At 45.8% G+C, this 21300-nt stretch overlaps 1 long non-coding RNA gene across 2 annotated transcripts in view; it reads left to right on the top strand.

Moving 5' to 3' along the window:
* Positions 1-14417, top strand: part of LOC142559689 (uncharacterized) — a 30639-nt gene extending 16222 nt beyond the window's left edge. The window contains exons 1-3 of one of the 2 annotated variants that reach the window (XR_012823200.1): positions 13094-13118; positions 13721-13814; positions 14183-14417. This is a non-coding gene — a long non-coding RNA (uncharacterized LOC142559689). Of the gene's footprint in view, positions 1-13093; positions 13119-13720; positions 13815-14182 lie in introns of those variants that run through there. The other variant, XR_012823201.1, reaches the window with a different exon arrangement.
* The last annotated feature ends 6883 nt before the right edge of the window (positions 14418-21300 follow it).

Here is a 21300-nt window from a genome sequence, read left to right on the forward strand (position 1 = left end):
GGTGGTCGGCTCACCTGCGGACGCTGACCTGCTGGGAGCCATGGAGTCGAGCGTTCCTGTGCTGTCAGCAACGAGGGAAGGGAGCACCGTCACCATCCGGTTCGCGGGACCGGTCCCCCGTGCACACCTGAGCCTATTCAAGCTCGGCTTCAGGGTGAGGCCGGCGAGGCCCCGTCCAGTGCAGTGCCGCCAGTGCCGTGCCGCCAGCACGGGCGCTTCGGGCACGTGCTGGAATCCTGCAGTTGGCCGTCCGACTGCATCTCCTGCGTCAAGAGCCATGCGGAGCGCGCCTCCTGCCAGACGGTGCGCTGTAGGAACTGCGGAGGCCCTCACAGGGCCGACACCCCCGCCTGCCCCAAATGGCAAGAAGAACGCCAGGTGGCTACCATCATCGCTTCTTCCACAGCGGCACTGTCTAGGCGTGCTGTCAGGGCAGCAGTCCGGGACGAGCAGCAGCAGCAGTACTCAACCCCGGCGCGGTCATATGCGAGCGCGCTGAAAGGCCCAAGCACCCCACCCAGGCGGCCGGTACCAGCCCTTCGAGCCTCCCGTCGCCAGGAGACACGGGACAATGCTGACCCCCCGTGGCCAGACAACCGTGGATCAGCTGGTCCACGGTGACCAGCGAACCTGCTGGTCACCATGCAAGCAGAAAATCTTGAGAAAAATGGCCAGAGACTGATCATCACAAAGAGATGCTTCTGAAGCGATAAGGCGACATCGCTCCTGGAAACGAAAGTCTATGAAATCCTCTTCCGGTTCAAGGGAAATGGCTCGTCCGGCAACGCCGCCTCCTGTTCCATCTGTCTCAAGTAAGAGCATCTGTCTCAAGTGGCCATGCTTCATCAAGTGAGGCATGGCCGGCACTGCCGAGGGCATGTCACGCGCCGGAGCCACAGCAAATGACTCGCCACGTCAGTCAAATGTCACTACAGTTGACCAAATGCAAGACAAGGATTCACAAGTGATTGCCATGCTCAAATCGCTCACGAATGTCATGCGTCTACTACTGACGAACATGGACACTCCGGCTGCTCGTAGCGCACTGCAAGTGTTAGACGCGCTGACTCCAGTATTTTAAAGCATCGCATAGCACCATGGCCCGCCCCTCGCTGCCCTTCCACAAGGAAGTCAAGAAAGGATCTTTACTGTAGTGGAATGCCCGTGGTCTCAAATCAAGAATTCAGATTTTAGACATTTTGTCTTCGAAAAGCGTTTTCCCATCCTCGTAATTTGCGAACGAACGTGCAGACTGTTATACGCATTTCTGACTATGAGGCATTCATGTGATATTAGATGTGATCTGACTTACGTGTTGCACCCAGTCCCGCCTCACGACGACAACCAGTACGTTTGTTTATACGTGAAAAAGAATAAGCTTACGCTCAAACTCTTCGCTGTTTACATTGCTCCTTCAAGTGGCTTCGACTCTAAACGACTGCACGACGTGCCATCAGCGACACCCGGCCCTACGATTCTCAGGAGATTTTAATGCTCACCATCCGCTTTGAAGGAGCTTGAAGATAGACTCCAGGGAAAGGCGACTAGCATCCTTTGCCACACAGTACGACCTTTACTGAATCAACGAGGGTAGTCCGACATATCTACGCGGGCCTACGTACAACAGCTGCCTAGACTTGACCCTGGTTTCTCGGCGTCTTGAAAGAAACGTGCAATGGTTTACAGACATCTAATCACATGGAAGCGACCATATTCCGACGTACCTGAAGATCAAGGGACTATCGAAATGCTCTTCCATGACCCTCCGGCGAATTGGCTGGTCGGCGTTTCGGTCGCACATGGAGAGTGTATGTTAGCAAGGGAACCATTCAAGTCTGGAACGTGAAATTCAAAAATCCATGCAAGAGGCTACGCGTAGTTTACAGCCTTTCCCGAAATATGAAGAAATCCACTCGATGGCACTGAAAATGACGTTTCTCTATATGTAACATTAACTTCTTAAACACATATCTTTTGAACTGCAGTTTCGTCTGCAGCTCATCCACATATCATAAAGTTCAAAGCTTTCTATTAGCTTGTATTCAGCTGTTGCTCTGAACCTGTATACACTGCGGCACTGCAATGCTGTTGGCGGAGCTGCTGTCAGGCTTGTATGATTTCATCGTGTCTCTTGACTCCCTGTCTTTGACTAGCTGTCTTTCCTGCATCACCTTGCTCATCTGCATCGGTTGTGTCACCTCTGCCAGTGGCCTCACCAACGCCAGCAGCCACGCCTCTGCCAGTTACGTCATGTGTGTCAGCTGTCCTACCTTTTCCAGCCATACCGCCAGAGCCCGCCGCCCCACCAGCGCCAATAGTACTACCAGTGCCAATTGCGGCACCTTTGTCAGCTGCTTCACCTGCCCCAGCCACATTACCACCACATGGTAAGCTGAACTACACGTTATTTTTTTATTATGACTAAGAAGACATTAGGTTAGGGGCCACACTTCTGTGTTATTAAAATTTTGTGTGAATCTCAAGAGGACAAAACAATAATTTCAAGTTTGCACAGCATGTAGCTGCGTCTGCTGCGCATGACCTCCGATATGGCAATGGCGTGCTCCATAGCGCAGTCTACTGTAGCCGCCATGCCGTGCCGCAACTGGCCTTGTCGCCACCGCGACACTGAACTTTTGGATGGGGCTTTGCCCTCTTGGCTTCTTCATTGTGTAGCTTCCAGCATGCTAGCGGCCATGAAAAGAGAGAGACAGCCAGCTATTGATGCGATAACTCCACTTATATTTGAAGGAGCCAAATAGATTTTGCACCGTGAAATTTTTGGGATGACATACTTTAAAAGTGAGGCCTTTCGATGGTTAGTTAGGAAAGTGTCTCAGCGCCCCTGTAATACATGTTTTTTTTGTATAGTGGTTGCTGTCAAGTATTTCGCTAATAAACAAAAGAGATTCGCTTCTTTTGTCTAGTCTGCCATACCATTAAACCTGCATTGTGGGCATCTGTCTGAAGGGTAGTACTATGGCTTTAATGTTTGTTCATTCACATCATGGTCACTCTGTTGAAATTATTAACTTGATTTTTTTTATTATTCAAAGTTTCAATCACAGGTACTTCGGCTGTTAAACATCGTGAGGCTGACTGTACAGGAAATTTACGGGTCATATAAATTAAGGTTTCCGTCAAATGTCGACATTCGTGACAATTAAACTGGAGCTATTTCTGTGGACCCCTCTTAAAGAGTTGAGTCAACTGTGTTAGTGTGCTGATGTCATGTCATTACACCGTGACAACTTCAAAGGAAAATAGCAGCAAGTGGATTGCTTTGTTGAGATTGTAAGGTGTTCTGGAGTACTTGAGCATGGGCAGGAACAAAAGTTGTGACGTGAGAAGCTCGACAAGGCACAAGCATGAGAAGGAATTGAATGTTGGAAACACCTCTTCAACCCTAAACATTATGGCATCTCGACATGTGGCTACACCAAATGCATGCTTTTTCTCCAGTGTTCCTGTCTTACTCAGATACTCCAGAACACGTTCCAGGGATGGTTACCTAACCCCTTTGCCCCCACTTCGTGTTTTATTTCAGGTTTCTGACAATGCATGCCTGCATGACATGTACGATTGCACTTGCCACATAAAAATTATATGTAGAATTGAACGAGCTGCCACAAAAACGGGCTCTTCTGTCAAAACGTTGGCTCTCCTTTTCTGAGCCACCACAACCAAGCTACAGCAATTTCTTTATTGTTTTGTTCTCACTCTACTTCTGCACGCACAATTTGATGTCACATACACTGTCACACAGGTTGGTATTTGTCTCAAGTGCATGAGGAAGGTTTTGTAGGAAAATTTGTAAAGCGCTAGTGAAGTTCGTGTCAAATTATGGGAGATAGATATCTAAAAATGCGGGAGCCTCTGATTGCTAGTAGACACGCCACGATATCTAGCTTCGATGCTGTAATTACGCCACGCATACATCAACGTGAGGTCTTAGTGAAGCTTTAGTACTAGTTTATCTTGTACGGTTGTTTATGTATGCGGAATGCACAAGGGTGGAGGGGGTTCCCTTTCAGTAAAATACATGACGCTATCTACCAATATGTATCAATTCATGACAAAGGAAACTCCTTTGTGGATTCAAAATCAAACTTCCAATGTCGAACACCGATTTGGTCCTGTTGCCGGGAACAAATCACACCCCCCTCCATAACAATCAGTAGTTCTGGGTTCAATCCCTACATCTGGATAATTTTTCTTTCGCCTAATTGCTGCAATTGAGTGGATGGCAGAATGTGTAATTTTCTATGTGTTCTACCACGAATACTATTGTTAAAAATGCTGGACCTTTACTGTACTGTCTGTGTGGTTTAAAAATGCTTTGGTCTACTATTACCTGACATACTATCCTACTGCTTATCTTTATCATCTCTCCTCATACTGCCTTTTTTCTCTTTTACTTACCTCTGAGCAGAAGAGTAGACTGGAGGACTATTGCCTCAAGCCGACGTAGTTGTGTTTCCTCTAATAAACTGTCTGTCTCTCTCCATTAGGGTTGTTAGAGCACAAGTTCGACTGTGAAAGGAAGTGGTGTCATGTGCTGAAGACTTCCACGCTGAAGTTGCATTGCAGCCCCATGAGTTCCCAAATACAAGTGCCTTCAAGAGCCCCGAGTTGCCTTCAAGTTGCCTTCAACTTTTACAAGTTAAAGACCTGATAATTAATGTTATACCCATTATTTGGCTTATTCTTTGGTTGTATTCTAGTGCCACATATTGTGGTCAAATGCTGCGAGTAGCATTCCAGTGTCCCAATATATGCTCATATTTTTATAGATAACATGCAGAGCTGTACTTCCTTTATGTGAAGGCTTCTTCAGCTTACAAAACTTGTTTTAGGATTGCCTTTTTTCCCTTTCATTTGCATTTGGAGGTCATGATGCGTGTTCTAAAACCACATGTTTCTTCAAAATTCCGCCAACTCTGTTTAAGTATGAGTGGTTGTATTCAAGTGTATTCTTTTCCCACAGTGTTTTCTAAGTGCTGTAAGGTCTTTCAGTACCTTTAGTTCCTTTTAGAGCCACATTTGTTTGTAGTTCCACCAGCTGCATTCAACTACCTGAGAATTCATGTTGTTCTACTCATTTTTTTTCTTCTTCTAACTTTTGTTTTTCTGCGAGTTACCTTCTAGTTACACTTTATTTTAATTTCTAAAGATAACACACAGAGCTCTACATGCTATACGTGAAGCTTTGTTGTGCCTACAATACTTTTGTTTTACTCACATATTCATCAGCCACATATTGGATTTTTGTTCCTTCTCTTTTTCTGGCCCTTTTATTTTTGTCCCTTTTTACGTATGATATGTGTTTTAAAACCATGTGTTTCTTCAAGATGCCACCAATTCTCTTCAACTGCTCAAGCTTGTCTCAAAAACATCATTAGGTGTATTTTCGTCCCATGGAGTGTTTTTTGGGTACTATAAGTTTTCCCAGTTCTAATTTATTCTACACCAATGACTTTTGTTTTAGTGAAGCGTGATGCTTTGAAGCTTTATAATTTGTGTCCACTATTTCAGTATGTATTAAGCGCCCTGAGTTTCATAGTAGCTGCAGCACCTTTATGTTCTGCAGGAGACTTGTACACACAAGATCTGTATTTTAGTTGCAGAAGTTCCATTTAGGAGCCACGAGTTTGTTCATAGTGCAGATGTTCCTTTTAAATGCAGTGAATTGTTTTCAGGTATAACTTTTTTCGTTTAAGGACTACTGACATGTTTATACCTCTTTTTGTATGTAATGAAGTTCTTACAACTCTAACGTCTAGAAAAAATGGTGGCAAGCCTCACAGCGCCGTAAATAATTCAGTCTAATGCATTTCCCACAGCCAGACTCTGTTTTGGCAATCGGGAAGTGCTCACACAGAAGCACCACATCCGGATGGTTTGACACTCACTCCGGCTTGCTCGCTCATCTGCTTGCTGCTACACAGGGCCTCACAGCTGGTAGGCAGCATAAACGGCGAGAGCAAATGGAAGTGTCAAAACCTCATAATGTGCTGCTCCCGTGTGGCCACCTCCTGATGGCCAAAACCGAGCCTCACTGTGGAAAATGCATTATACTAAATTATTTAGGGCGCCGGGAGGCGTGCCAAGAATTTTTCAAAAGTTTGTAGTTTTAGGATTTTAGTTGAAACCTAAAAATTAATAGTAAAAATAGGTTACATTCCTTTAACAGATGTGTTCTTGCTATAAGCCCATTACTGCTATTTAAAATGTTGAAGACTGCATTGAGTCTCAATAAGTTACATTATGATCCTAGTCTTGACCTGTGTCCCAGTTCTGCAAGTTGCATTAAAGCACCACAGATCATGCTTAAACACCACTACTGCTAGTCATATCGTGGTTCAAAGCATTCTATTCTAGGGCATATAGCTTGTGTTGTAGCGCTTCGCTTTGAAAACGTTAAACCTCGTTAAATTATAGCTTTGCTTAAAGAGTGGCAGTCTAGTTACATTATTTCATGTTATAAGCGCGTGTTTTAATACTGTGAATTTGTTCCGCTATTTCGAAGATCTACATTTTACATTATGGCATTGTTTAAAGAGCAGCAGTCTAGTTACATCATTTCATGTACCAAGCGGGTGTTTTATTACTGTGAGTTTGCTACGCTATTTCGAAGATATATATTTCACATTATGCCGTTGTTTAAAGAGCGGCAGTCTAGTTACATTATTTCATGTACCAAGAGGGTGTTTTACTACTGTGAGTTTGCTGCACTATTTCGAAGGTGTATATATTACATTATACCGTTGTTTAAAGAGCGGCAGTCTAGTTATTATATTATTTCATATAGCAAGAAAGTGCTGTACTACTGTGAGTTCGCTGTGCTACTTCGAAGATGTATAGCTCACAATGTGGCATTGTTTAAAGAACGGCAGTCTAGTTACAACATTTCATGTACCAAGCGGGTGTTTTAGTACTGTGAATTCGCTGCGCTATTTCGAAGATCTACATTTTACATTATGGCATTGTTTAAAATGTGGTAGTCTAGTTACATTTTCTAATCTACCAATTGTGTGTTGTCCTACCGTGAGTTTGCTGCTATGTTCGGAAGATTTATATGTTGTACCTTCGTGTTTACATTTTTGAAATAAATCTTTTAGAAACTCCATGTAGCTCATTGAACTCATAGTTATCACGTCATGCTTGCATGGATTTTAGAGTGAAAAGCAAGCGAAAAGTGATTATTGCCAAAATTTAGATCCGCGAGCTTTCTGCGAGAAATATCCGAATATCCGTCCTCGGATATCTCAGGGACCTGTCAATGTATGTTAAATGATCTGGCTACGGATGGTCCACTGGATGTCCTTCAGATGTATCGTGCAGGTAAATGGATGTCCGCAGGACATCGGATGTCCAGAAAGAAATGTCCCTTGGATGTCCTATGGAGGAAAATGTGCCGTCTGGGTCGTCACGTTGACTCTTTAACTCAGTATAATGCCAGGACTAACATGTTTAAGTACTTTTTTCCCACGCACATTACTGATTGGAACAATTTACATCGGTCGCTACTTACCAGTATTGCTTCCATTCACCATTTGAATTATTGACATCATTGCTCTGTTGCTAATTGATTAACCAAGTTGATTTTTGCGTTATTTTTCCTTTACTTCGCTTAAACTGTATTGGTGATTCATTTCGACAGATGTTCTTCACTTTATTTGTTTTGGAAATTCCTTCATGACATGATCAAGTGTTCTTTAACTGCTTTGTACTCGCAACTGCTGGACTGAGTTGATATTCTGCACACTGTAATTTACATCTGCTAGTGTTATTATCTTTTATTATCACGTGTGTTCCGCTCCTGCTTGGGCTACACCAGGGCCTATAGTATTGGATAAATAAATAAAATAAAATAACAATAATAAGATGTTGCTTACCAATAGCACGCACGCAAATCCTCAGTTCCCTTCACTGCAATACACTCCATTCTTCACCGCAGAGGGCTCAGGCAACACCACATAGAAGACTGAAGGCCCCCGCGCCTCCTCCTCGCTCAAGCGCCTACGTCACCAAGCTCAGATCATCACTCGGATGGACGACGACAGCCTCGCCGAGAGTCGGCGCGTGAGGGTAGGGCACGAGGGAGCAGCATGGACAAGCCGGACGAGAACAGCTATGGACAGCTCGCATTGGCTTCAGCAGTGACTTTCGCTAGAACCCAAACAACTCATATTTTTTAGCTTTTGGTATAATTAGGGCCCAAATATTACCAAAGGCCGCAGCATTGAGCTATTCGGTTTTCATTAGACAGCTGTATTCTGAAAGAATCGCACACAACATTGTTAGGCGTGGTTAGGCAGCCACATTTTCATGCGCTTCTGCCGGATTTTGTTTCCCTTGTGCTGGCCACAGTGATCGGAGCTCCTTGCAGTCGTTTGCATCGGATGCTGCTGGATAGCAGGCATGTGAGCGTGCGTCGTTTTTACGTCGGCAAGATACATATTTTCTATTTTGTACCCTCTTCGTGCTCGTGAACAAACTGAAAGAATGCCGGGCTGCTGTTGCGCTCCCAACTGCAAGTCCAACTATGCTGGAGAGCCGCGTGTGCGTGTGCACGTGTTTCCCAATGATCCTGTGCGGCGAGCGGCATGGACAAGAGCGGCTCCCCGGAAGGATTTTACTCCTACGAAGAACACAGTGTTAAGCTATCACACAGTAGTATAAGATATGGCTTATGAGTCGATTCGGGGGCTTCTTATTAAAGCAATGTGCGTTTTTCCGGCTGAACGTATCCAGCAAGAGCCGAATCGGCTTGCTCGCGTTGTCGGAGCCTGAAACGTGCTCATTCTTCTTTTTGTAGTATCGAAAGCCAAACCGAGCCGTTTATGTTTCTGGCGGTATGAAAGGTATTTGTACAGAATTTTTTTGACATTTCAGCTCTGCGAAAAGCATTTTGTGGCAAGCGATTACGTCAAAACATCTCAGTACACAGATGTGAAGATAGGGAACGTTACTTAAGTGCCGCTGAGAGTCTTCAGGCTGAAGCCGGATGCGGTACCGGAAGCCGGATGCGGTGTTGTTCCCTAATTCCCCCAGTACCTTTCGCGGCAACATGCAAGCACTCGGGAGGCTCCGGAGGATGAACGAAAACGTGTTGAGGACAAATCACTCCGCATTGCCATGGAAAAATCTCTGGAAGAAAAGGAACAACAAGACCAGCAGAACAAAGTTACAGGCTTTTCTGAATTTCTTCATGCTCTGCCAAGCTTTAACAATTCGCCGTTTTGGTCTGTGATCAAAATGGAGTCCAAGGTTATATTCCTGGATTTGACTGTTGATCAGGGCGTCTCTGTGCGTTCGTCGGTGGTAGTTTGTGACAACATGTGTGTGGAAGTGCATTATGGGGAAACCCGCGTTGTGGAACTTCATGGTGTCAGGGTGCCTGCAGAGTTGCAGGACTTTAGACAACTAAGTGATATCCTTCAACGTGTTGAGTCTCTGCGCACTGCTCATTCTCCCAACAATGACCAGCGGGCTCACCATCTGCTTGCAACTGTGGTGGAGCTGTTGGAAGAGTTAATATGCAATGATCAGCCCCAGCTACACGGATGGCCCCTCGAAGTCGTGAAATTTATAAAATCCCAAGTAGACCTAATGTTCAACAACGCGGCACGCTACTCGTCAGACCTTCTCCTATTTGCTAGCCTCCTTTGCACCATTTCACCGCATGCGTATAACTTCCTCAGAAGTTCACTCAAGGTAAAGTTGCCTCATCCAGAGACAATAAGGTTTCTCTGCTCTGCTCAACAAGTTAACCCAGCCATAGAACAGCAAGGCTTCTATTTCCTATCATATGCTAAGAAGGTTGCTACCACATTCAAAGAGCATCAAAAAGATAGTAACTTTAATGATGGACGAAATCCACATTCAGTCATACTGTGATATTAAAGCTGGGTCAGTAGTAGGTGCAGCAGTCAACACTGCAAGTCCGGCAAAAACAGCGTATGTCTTTATGACTCAGAGTCTGCTTTCAAATAAGAAAGATGTGCATGTTTTGCCAGCGGCAACAATTGATGCAAAATGCTTGCATGATTTTCTGCGAATGATAGTCGTCAAGCTTGGAGATACAGGATTTAAAGTCATTGCCATCATCTCTGACAATAATTCCATCAACAGAAAGACAATGTCGTTGTTTTCAGACCCTCCGAGACTAAAGATAATTTATCAGCATCCAGCTGACAAATCGCGGCCTTTGTTTTTTGTCATAGACCCTGTCCACGTGTTGAAATGTGTGAGAAATAACTGGTTAAATCAACGCAATGCAGGAACGTGCATGTACTTCCCAGATCCAAAAAGTACAAACCCCAAACCCAAAATATTGGCAGCATCATTTAACACTTTATGTGAGCTGCATGAGCCTGAAGAGAATGAACTTTTAAAGATTGCTCCGACATTGTCATTGAAGGCATTCAATCCTTCAAACATGGAGAGGCAAAATGTAAAGTTGACATTGAGAATATTCAATCCATCAACTGTCGCAGCACTTCATAATACCAACATTCAGCATGCTGATGGCACGGCTCAGTATATCAGCATGGTGCTGACATGGTGGAATTTCGTTAACGTTAAAACTCCCTGCAAGGGCCAGCGGCTTTCAGACGACCTACAGAAAGCCATAACGTCGACATATTGTCCCCAGTTAGAGTTTTTGGGGAAAATGATGCAGTGATTTGACTACTGGGAAAGTTTGAAGCGTGATGCAGGACATTTGACAAAAGAAACACACTCTGCTTTATGTCACACAACTCATGCGCTCCATGAGATCACTATCTACTGCCTTGAAGAACTTGGTATGCAGTATGTTTTGGTAGGCAAATTTCAGACAGATTCCCTCGAGGATCGCTTTGGTCGGTACCGTCAGTTGTCTGGTGCCAACTATCATGTGTCAATTAGGCAGATTTATGACTCCGAGACAAAGCTGCGGCTACAGAAAGTGCTCGAATTACTAGACATTGACATGGTATGCGATGTTCCTGTCATTAGCTCCAACTCACTGCTCAGCCAGTTTGATGTCACAGTTAGCGACAGCGATATTGAGAAGAAAGTGGCAAGGCTGCCAGCTGTGACATATGTTGCCGGTTACTGCGCACATGCAGCTGTAAAGAAACTTGTGTCAGTCGTGCAAAGAAAATTTGGTAGTGCATGATGCAGAGATAGACGTTGTTGGAAATGTCCTTATTACCAGCATGACCAGAGGTGGGCTGAAGTTCCCACGCGAACTTGTTGTGAATGCTGTACTTACCACAGAAATAGCGCTGGACAAGCTTAGGAGTCCACGCTTCGCCAAACAGTTCTTTGCACTTCCTAAGCAGAAAGAAGTACTAGTGGCTCTTGTGTATGGCATCCTTAGTGATAATGATGACCTGGATATTTGTGTTAATGGGCATGCTCCTCGACAAGTCATGCATTACATTTTGAGCGCAGCAGCAAACACCCTTTTAAACAACTTGTTCAAAGCAGTAAACAACAAGTTAGTAAACGACAAGTTGTCTGCCACGAAGGCAAAGCGAAATCTTGAAACTGTTAAAAGTTGAGGTGTCATTTATGAAGTTTTGCTTCCACAGTATTGTTTGTAAAAAATATCTTTTTCTCTCATCAATGTCAAATAAAATGCCCTTCATCCTACCTTCATTCTCAAGAAGGCTTCTGATGTTCTAATCTCTTTCGGTTCTGTGTCGCGAAAAATTGTGCATGCCTGGATTTCCTTGCTTGAAGCAATAGTGTGTGCCGAAGCAGTAAAGTGTATTCGCAGAAAATTTACTCAACCAACTTTTTTTTCCTGACACCGACTTGGATCGCATTTATGTGCACTCTTAACAATAATGTGTTTTTGTACAAAGAAGAGACTGTCAAGCTGTGTATAATAAAGGATCCTGTATTGGTGTAAGCAGAAATGAGTTTGTGTCATTTTAATAGTGTTGATTTCCTCCACTTTGAACTCTTGACATTTTACTTTCATGTAATGTCAAATTTTGCCATTTTTATAATGTCCCTGATAGCGCTTTTGAAAGTAAATAAAGCATTGAAGTGTTAAATATAATATAATCACGGCGGTAGGTTGGAAAGTGAATAGCTTATACCTACACCACATAAGTTGATGCCCAACAGTGATGATAAAATTATAGATCAGTCGCATCCAAACAGTCAGAAAACGGTTTCTTACATATATAAGCATGCAAAATGCCTCCTTAAGGCACGAGGCTACAAACTGTGGCGATTTTTCCCGGCCAAGCTTCGTACATAACTGCAGACGCAGTACATTCGTTCCTACTCGTAACAAGAGAGAGCGAATTTAATTTTACTTCACGGCAACGCGCCGCTTCGCTGAGAGAGCGTCGTAGTGAAGCCCACTTCCAGGACGATCTGACCTGCGTGACGTCACGCCGCCATGTGGGGGCCTTCAGTCTTCTAGGTGGTGTTGTTACAGGTGAGCACCTAAGATAAAAAATGGGCGAATCCAGAGGGGGCTACAGGATGTCCTGGTCCCCCCACCTTTAATTTTTCAATCTATATCCCCAAGGTCATATATCTGATCGTAGAAGAGTCTAGATGGCGACAACTGGGCATATTCAGATAGAAGATCTGGGGAATAATATGAAGGTGACGGTCCAGGCAAAACTCGGAACAGGCTCGCGGAGCTGCCCAATTTATTCACGCTCTCAATATCGCTCATCAAGGCACCACCACTGTCACGATTCTGAAAGGCTCTCGCCGAGCTGAAATCCCTTTTGCCTAGGATGCCTCGATGTAGCGGCTCGACAGTAGCGCGCTACATCAAGGCGCCCTATTTGTGCCTAGGGTGCCTCGATGTCCCCCTCGCCCGCCGCTCCTTTCAGGGTGGAGACATTCTTTGACGGCGCCGGTGCCGCCAGAACCGGTTCGTTCTAGCCACCGCTGCCATGTTAGGAGGTAGGACGTTGCTGCGACGAGTTCGCTGGGTGTCGTCGGCACAAAATGCCCGGCTGCTGCGTGCCGTTGTGCAGAATCACTCAAGGAATGGTTGGCGAATGTTTCAGTTCCCAAGAGATCCAAGAAGAAGAATTTTGTGGACTGCAAGGATCAAATGGCAGCCCACGAACACCTCGTGCATATGCAGTGTGAGTACTGAGGCGCTTCGTGGGAATTATTTTTCCGACGTGGACTTTCTTAAGCGTTAGTGATGATCGAAGTAGATTGCGTATAATGTTTCCTGGTAGTTAACATTGGGCTGACAAGTAGATTACCAGTTAAGCAAACTAGTAGCAGTAACATTAAATTGTTTCCGAAAAATAACATCTCGACCGTCTCCGTCATGTTCCGAAAACCTGTGTGCGCGTCTGTGTTATGTCGTGGTGTGTTGCGCGTTCGTTGATGTTTTTCAGCTATTCGGTGCTGCAGGCGAATCAATTTGAGTCGTTCATCTCGCCCTTCCGGACGGTGCAGGACAACCAGGAAAAAGCTGGTTGGAAAAAAATGGTGCGCCCAAAGTTCGACAGTGTTCTGGCACCCTGTATTATAACCATTGCTAATTAACGTTACTTGGACGTTACTCGCACGTGCGGAATTGTTTGCGTAACATAATAGTGCGGTTTTAAATGTAGCAGTTGCAGTAAAGTTCGGAAAATGTTTAGGAACGTACGAAACACAGCAATTGTAGGCGTGTGAACACTGGTCATATCTTGCGAAGGAAATAAATTTTACGACTTTCTATGAAGCGCAGGCTCATTTCGAAGAGGACAGCTTCGAGCAAAACAGAGCAGACGGATGGAAAAAACTAAAGCCAAATGCGGTGCCCACAGTGTTTTCCTTCAGACGTAAGTTGTTCAATTTTTCAGCGTGTTCCATATTCATCTCTCGGTAGGAGGTGGGGGAGGGGTCGTTCTTAAGCTGTTGCTACGTAACTTATATATATATATATATATATATATATATATATATATATATATATATATATATATATATATATATATAAGAACAAGGGTGCCGGGCACGAAAAATTAGTGACCCTGACCGAAAATGACATTTTGTCGCTCTACAGGAGTTCTAAGCGTGTAACGAATGTAACAAGCGGTGCTTTCGACAGAAAAGTGAAAAGACATTAAGGAAGTCGTTCGTGGCATGTACCGCTGTTGCATAATGCTGTTTATGGGATGCATTTTGATGATACCCTTTGTTTTCGCAGCTTTGCCTCGTCACAGAAAGGCACCAAAGGATAGGACCGGACCCGCTGTCCTCTCGGCCCTACTTGAAGATCAACACGACATAGCCACTGATGATCATGAAGCTGCGATGGACCCAATGTCGTCACCAGGCAGGTTTGAGCTGACTCAAGGACAGAATTGCAGCCCACACGACGCCAGCTCAAGTGCACTGGTAACAGACGAAGCAGGTCTGCAAGTCTCAGCCAGTGGAATGAATGCCGGAGTCTCTGACCTGCAGTCTGCTTGTACCTCTTGCGCAGAATTAAGTAAGCAGCTCGCAGACCTGCCACGGAAATACTGCGAACTTCAAGAATTGCATACCCAGGCAAACTCAACAATCCAAGGTCTCCGAAAAAAAGTTAAGAAGCTCGAAGGTAACATCGAAACATTCGGAAAGAACATCAAGTTCCTTAACGAAGACCAAATACAGGCACTGTTGCGCAATAGCAACAAAGGGACTACTTGGTCTCCGCAAAGTGTTAAGCAAGCACTTCAAATTAAATTTTCATGCGGGACGTCCGGCTATGAAACCTTAAGGAAACTCGGGTACCCGCTGCCAACTAACAGAACTCCAGCGCGTCGCCTACAGGCACTCAATTTTCTGCCCGGTGTTCTGACTGACGTGATCGACCTGCTAAAAACGAAAGCGGAGGGTATGCAAGACATTGAAAAAGACTGTCTTCTGCTACTAGACGAGATGGAGATTGCCAGGGGCTATGAGCTTGATCGCGCTGAAGATGTTGTTCTTGGGGGAACAACTTTACCTGCAAAGCCGGATGAACCTGCCCACCATGCCTTGGTGTTCATGATAGGGGCTCTTAACCGGCGGTGGAGACAAGTGATTGCCTATCACTTTACTGAAAGGAGCATAGACGGCCTTATTGTCAAAGACTACATATTGAATATCGTGAAAGTTTGCGCAGATATCTCCCTGAGGATCCGCGTCGTCACTTCGGATATGGGTTCTTCCAACAGGGCAATGTGACCTGAATTTTGCTTCTCTAGCCACGGGAACTCCAACACCATATGCTCGATACCACATCCTTATCTAGAAGACAAAGAACTCTTCTTCACTGCAGATGCTGCACACGTACTTAAGAATATCAAGGGCCAACTTCTGAGTTCTGTCGTTTTCACCATTAGTGATGCAACCAAGTGTCAACATGACCTACCCTCAAGAGAAGTAAAACTTGAGCACGTGCGCGCAGTGGTAGACTTTGACAAAAAACGGGAGCTGAAAGTCGCGCCAAAGCTCTCGGACATCCACGTGTCGAACGGGCATTTTACGAAGATGAAGGTGGGAGTGGCCGTTCAGTTTTTTCGAGAAGCTCCTGCCGGGATTCGGTACTTGATAAAGCAGAAGATCTTAGATCCGGAGGCGGAAACTACAGCGTGGTTTTTAGAGCTTGTCTTTAAGTGGTATGCTCTTATGTCATCACGACACCCGTCAACTGCCTTGAGTCTTGAACACATGGACAAATATCACGCAGCCATAGACGTATTGTGCTTCACGTCTGAGACCATTCGGGGAACAAACATGGGGAGCACATCCCAGTGGAAGCCCTCACAGGCGGGTTTCTTGATAGCCACAGCTGTGATCATTCGCCTGCAGGATGTCCTTCTAAGAAGTGAAGGCTACAAGTTCTTCCTCACGAGCCGATTGCTCCAGGACTGCTTGGAAAATCTATTTTCGGTTATACGTCTCAGGAAGCCTGTTCCAAGCGCCTACGATGTGAAGTGTGCGTTGAAGCTTGTTTGTGTCAGCCAATTCTTCTACACACCGTCAACGACTAGCTACGATGTCGATGACGCACAGTACCTGATCGACCTGCTGTCGGCAGGTATGCAAGAACAAACGGCAGCCGAGATTGAAGCTATCGACGACTCGGAGATCCCCTTTGTCGAAGAGGTTACATCAGCTGAGTGCGAGATTTTGTTTCATATCGGTGGGTTTCTTATAAAAGGGATCCTCAAATCTATTGGCCACTGCGAGCAGTGCAAGCCCGCATTGTTAGGCTCAAGCAGCAGTGAGCATGCGTACTTGACGTCCCTCAAGGAATACGTCTCTGAAGGCAGCAACCTTCGTTACCCAAGCGATGCAGTCATGCTGGTTCTCAAATCTTGCGAGGAAAATTTTAATGGTATCACCACCTGGACGGAAAGCGTTTTCACCATGAAATCTCCTTTGAAGGCTGTAACCGCATACTTGACAAAGATGTTGCGGTGGGGCGCAACGGGCGCCTGTCAGAAACACAAAGAAACAGTGGAAAAGCTCCTTGTGTCAAACTACGCGAGACTGAGGCTGCGTGTGCACCTGCGTCAAGCCGCGGCAACGGGACTTGACGGGCATGCAAGCAAGACGTGTGCAGGAGTGAGCCTACAGTGAACACTCAAATTAAATTTTAATGCATATCGCCAGAATTCAAAAACTTTCGTTTCATTTGTGTTACTCTTTTATTATAGTTTTCATTCATGTGTTTATTCTTACTTTGCTGTGCGTGCTGATTTTTCACCTTGTGTCTGTACAAGGTATCCGCTTTTTTTCCAACCGATCGAACTGAGCTGCAAGCTGACATTCTAATTTATTTTGTTCAAGTTAATTCAAGGCTTCATTGTAGTTTCTGGTCGTTGGTCTGAGATCTACGAAAGACCTGTGGCAATTGACACCTCCTGACAGCTGACATAATAAAAACCTGCATGGCGACCCAAACGTCGGGACCGAAATCACGTATCTACTCGTCACTTATTGACCTCGTTTCTTTACCACCGGCATCTTCTTATGCAATAGGAATTTCCAGGGCTGCATACCAACATGCTCACAAGCAACACAGGTTCACGGCGTAACTCTTCGCGAAGAACAGAAATGCAGGCAGCGTAGCAAATTTTGCATTCCTTTATGAACGCTTGTGTTTAACGCATCATTTCCCACTGTAAAACAAGGGATTGCCGCGCAACTTAATTTCTGTATTTACAGTTTGTAAACAAAACACGCCAGGCCACTGATCAATGGTTGCAACGCGCTTTACGAGGGCACTTCCAGACGACAGCATTAAAACAACACTAAATAGAAACAGGGAGTTGAGCTGGCATAAAACAGGGGCCCTAGGGAAGGCGCACATATTTTTTCGGTGCAAGAATATTTCTTAATAGTAGAGAAATTCGTAATCGAAGTAATCAAAAAAGCGCATTGCTTCCGTCAAACCGCTCATCCACACGCGTGCCAACAACGCGTTGCTCGCAGCGGGCAAGAACATGGCGGACGCTGTAGCAGATGACGCACTTGTCTCCACCCTGAACGGAGTGGCGGGTGAGGAGGACATCGAGGCACCCTACTTGTACCTAGTGTTCCGGTATATGCTCCCGCAGGGAGCGGAGTTGCGCATAGGTCCGCCGTCGTGATCCAGCTCTGCAGCGAAGCCCCTCCTCGCGCGCGCAGGAGCCAAATGCCACGCGGTGTTCCGCCTTTTTCTCTAGTGGTCGCGAGCTACAAGCGCCAATTGTTCGCAGGCGCTTAGCAAAGGGCAATTCTTAATACAGGCTACACTCGAATGAGTCATTCGTGCAGTCGGAGGGGGTGGGCTTCCAACCAACCGAAACTTTGTATGTACCTATGTAAACACGCATATACAAACACACACATGAACGTAAAAATAGGGGGTAGGACCGCCTTCAGTTCCCCAAAATAAAATACTCCCGTGGCTCGAACAGCTCCAAAGTTCGCTCGCAAACGCGCAGTACGTTGCCACAAAAGGCGGTGCAATGATTTTCATGCATATGAAGTTGTCTTATCATTGTCAGAAAGCAAGAAATGTTTTAGAGAGTGTTTAAAACTTCACACACGTAAGCTGGACACTTAGCGCATATTGGCTGCCGAAACAAGCCGATTAATGACCGTCGCCAAGAGAGCTATCGTGCCTGCAGTTATGTCAGTGACCGTTAACAGGGCGTCATTTATCACTAACCATCGTTCAAAACAGCTGCACGTTTTCGATACATGCGGTGCAGACACAGATTTAAGCACATTTCAAATGTTCACATGCGCACATTTTAAGCAAAGCTTACTTTTACGATTCATTCACACCGCAGACTAATCAGCTATATAGTATCAGCAAATCTGCAAGTGGAAAAAGATTCAAGATGCAAGAGCTTCTAGATCAAATTTATTTCATACAAAGGAATGCATGAACGGCTGCTGGCAGCAGGCCAAGTGTGCTGGTTCTTGGAACCTTGGGGGCAGAATTCAAAGAAAATGGGAAGGCAACAAGCTATTAAGAGTAACAACAGGTTATTTTTATTGCACTAATCACATCAAGATGGCAAACTTGCAGAGTAATTATTCACACAGTGCAGACTGTAATCTGACAACACATTTTTGGCATCGTAATGGCACAATACAAGTGCTAGTACGATGTGTTTCGTATCACTTCACCAAGGTCCTTGACTTCACATCGTCGAATACCGTACCTGAAACCCGCAGCTGCTCCTCTCAACGCACGATCGACGGTCCGCTGATTGCAATGGCGATGGCACTGAGGGAAACGACGAGTTCGCATGAGTCGCGATGCGCCCGTAAAGTTGGCTTCGCAGCGGCGCGGATCATTTGACGTCATTTTTCGCGCTCGGCCAATAGCTGTGCGAGCGGCGCCGGAAAAGGTATGCGCAACTCTCCTCCCTGCGGGAGCATATACAGGAACACTACTTGTACCGAGAGCGCTGCGCCATCCGTTAGCGCTAAGCTGAAGTAAAAGGCCACACCTGCCCTCAGCTCCCGTAGATGGCGCTAGCTTTCGGATGATGTTTGAGATGCGGGCGGGTGCGCTGCGCACGCTTGTGTATCGCCGCTGCTCCCACAGCTCTCCGGCCTCTCAATTCGCCCAATGCATAGCGTACGAATTGGGTATCGAAACTACGGAGCACGTCGTGCTGCAGTGCTCGAGAGTCGCCCTCCCACAGGCTATCGGATTTGTACCCGTTGAAGAAGAGAGCGGCCCTGCGCTTAGTTCCACCACTACGCTTGAGATATGGTGGAAATTGGCCAGCCAGTGACAGTTATCCTCTTTCTTCTCTCCTATTTCCCTATGGGTCCCTATCTCTTTCTATCTGCAAGCTTTTCGGCCAGGACACAGCGAGTGTGAGCCACGGAGTAGGACATTAAGGAGGTGAAACTCCCGTCAGCGCGAGCGAGCGCGGGCGACCAGATCACGACCTACTGCACTCCAGACCAGCACAGATCTCCCTCCTCCAGCATGCCTGGTCTAGTTCGCCCCTTTATCCGCTAGGGAAAGAACGTACGAGCAAAGTGGCGCTAGTTATAACCTGTTCGCTGTCGTCTGCTTCTGCGTTCTGTTCAGCGCTTGTCTTGCGATTTCGGCAGGCACAAAGCGCTTCTATTGGCGGTAAATGAATAAATTCACAATATACAAAAGAAGACATATTTACGAATGCTTTGCGTTTTAATAGTGAAACTAGAAGAGGAGGAGCGGTGCAAGAAATGTAAACAACGAGCATAGGTGGCCGCTGCAATGCTAGATCGACAGCATAAATTTCCCTTTCCTAGCCTCCTTAAGAGACTGGAAAAATTGTTTTTAAAAATTCATAGGATAATCAAGCCTTTTTTAGTTGATTACAGACAGCCTAATGTCGTAGATGATATTACGAATTTGCTGCTGTGTGCCGTAGTGAAAGGCAGATGATCTGGTAAAAGTATAGTAAAAGTATTCACGAGTAAGTCCCCCGCCCGATATGTGCAATAGGCTGATCGATTTTGTTTCAAGGGAAGGTGAGCACATCTTGTTTTTAATGTCGTTAGATGTCTAGCTCAGTAGAAAGCTTGCAAAAAATTAAGCGATCCCAGTGCTTTAAAACGTGCTGCACTGCAGGCCTTAAAAATCGTGTCACGGAACACTTTTCAAACTGTAAAGCTAGCTTTTCTGCGTGGTACGGCGGCAGCATAACGGTGGTGCTTAAGATACGTACCCAGTGAAGCTGTGTGCATAATTCACATTTTGAACTCGCGACGCATTCACGGACAACTTTTAAGAGTTAAAATGAGTGGTAATCGTTCTGTCATCGAACATTACGGTGGCTTCAAGTTTCTAAAGAGCGCAGAAGCGAATTTTACAACGTGTACAATGAAACTGTTGTGTACGTTGCGAACTCTATACACAATGTGACTTATAATAATCTGCTTGAAAAAGGCAATAGGAGCGGCTATTTAACGCTATTTTAGAGAGCAGCGGACTACACGCTCCGACATTTTTTAGGTTCGGGCAGTCAACTTTTGGAGCCAAGTAACCGATCAAAGCCTTGTGACATCAGTGTCACTGTGTTAGCAAAAATCATCAACTAGAGAAGCAGGTCGTCACAACACAACAGCTGCCGTACTAATTACAACGCCGCACAGCCGCCCACCGCGTAGCAGACGGATGGATGGATGGATGGATGGATGTTATGAGCGTCCCCTTTGGAACGGGGCGGTGGCTTGCGCCACCAAGCGCCACCTACGGCACCAAGCGCCACTTACGGCCGTCGGTTGAACGAAAGTGGGCACAAGCTGCTCCCATAGAAGCAGGATATCTGTGCAGGTCTCGAGTTCCAGTAGGTCGTGGACCAGATAAGGTCACAATTGTTGTATGCGCCGACGGGGCCGCACACAGTGGCGGTGCCATGCGGCGTGTTGTACTAGCCGCAGCGAAAAAACAAAAAAAGTGCAGTGCCCGGCCAGCCGGTTCCGGCGAGCTCTCAACGGCGGTAATTTCTTTCCAGGCCGCCAGGCGCCGCCAGTACGATAACGCCTCCGCGGGCTTGTGACCTTTTCCGGTCGCCGCAAAGAGCGGAGTTTCCACTCCCAAATCTTTCTTGCTCCGTGGTGTGACCACCCGTTACAAAGGGGAGGGCCACTACGATGATGATGATGATCATCATCCCATAAAACCACTCCAAAAGTAGCGCCAACACATAGAGTTCCATCATTATAGTATAACTAGAGGGAAATCTGGCGCTGCGATCGTTAAACCATCATGGGAATGATGGGAAGTACAGGGTACGGATTGGCGTTCTGCTGACTGGCAAACTAGTCTGCAAATATTTTTTGGCAGTT

This window comes from Dermacentor variabilis, chromosome 10 (assembly GCF_050947875.1).
Source record: "Dermacentor variabilis isolate Ectoservices chromosome 10, ASM5094787v1, whole genome shotgun sequence".
Lineage (NCBI taxonomy): Eukaryota > Metazoa > Arthropoda > Arachnida > Ixodida > Ixodidae > Dermacentor > Dermacentor variabilis.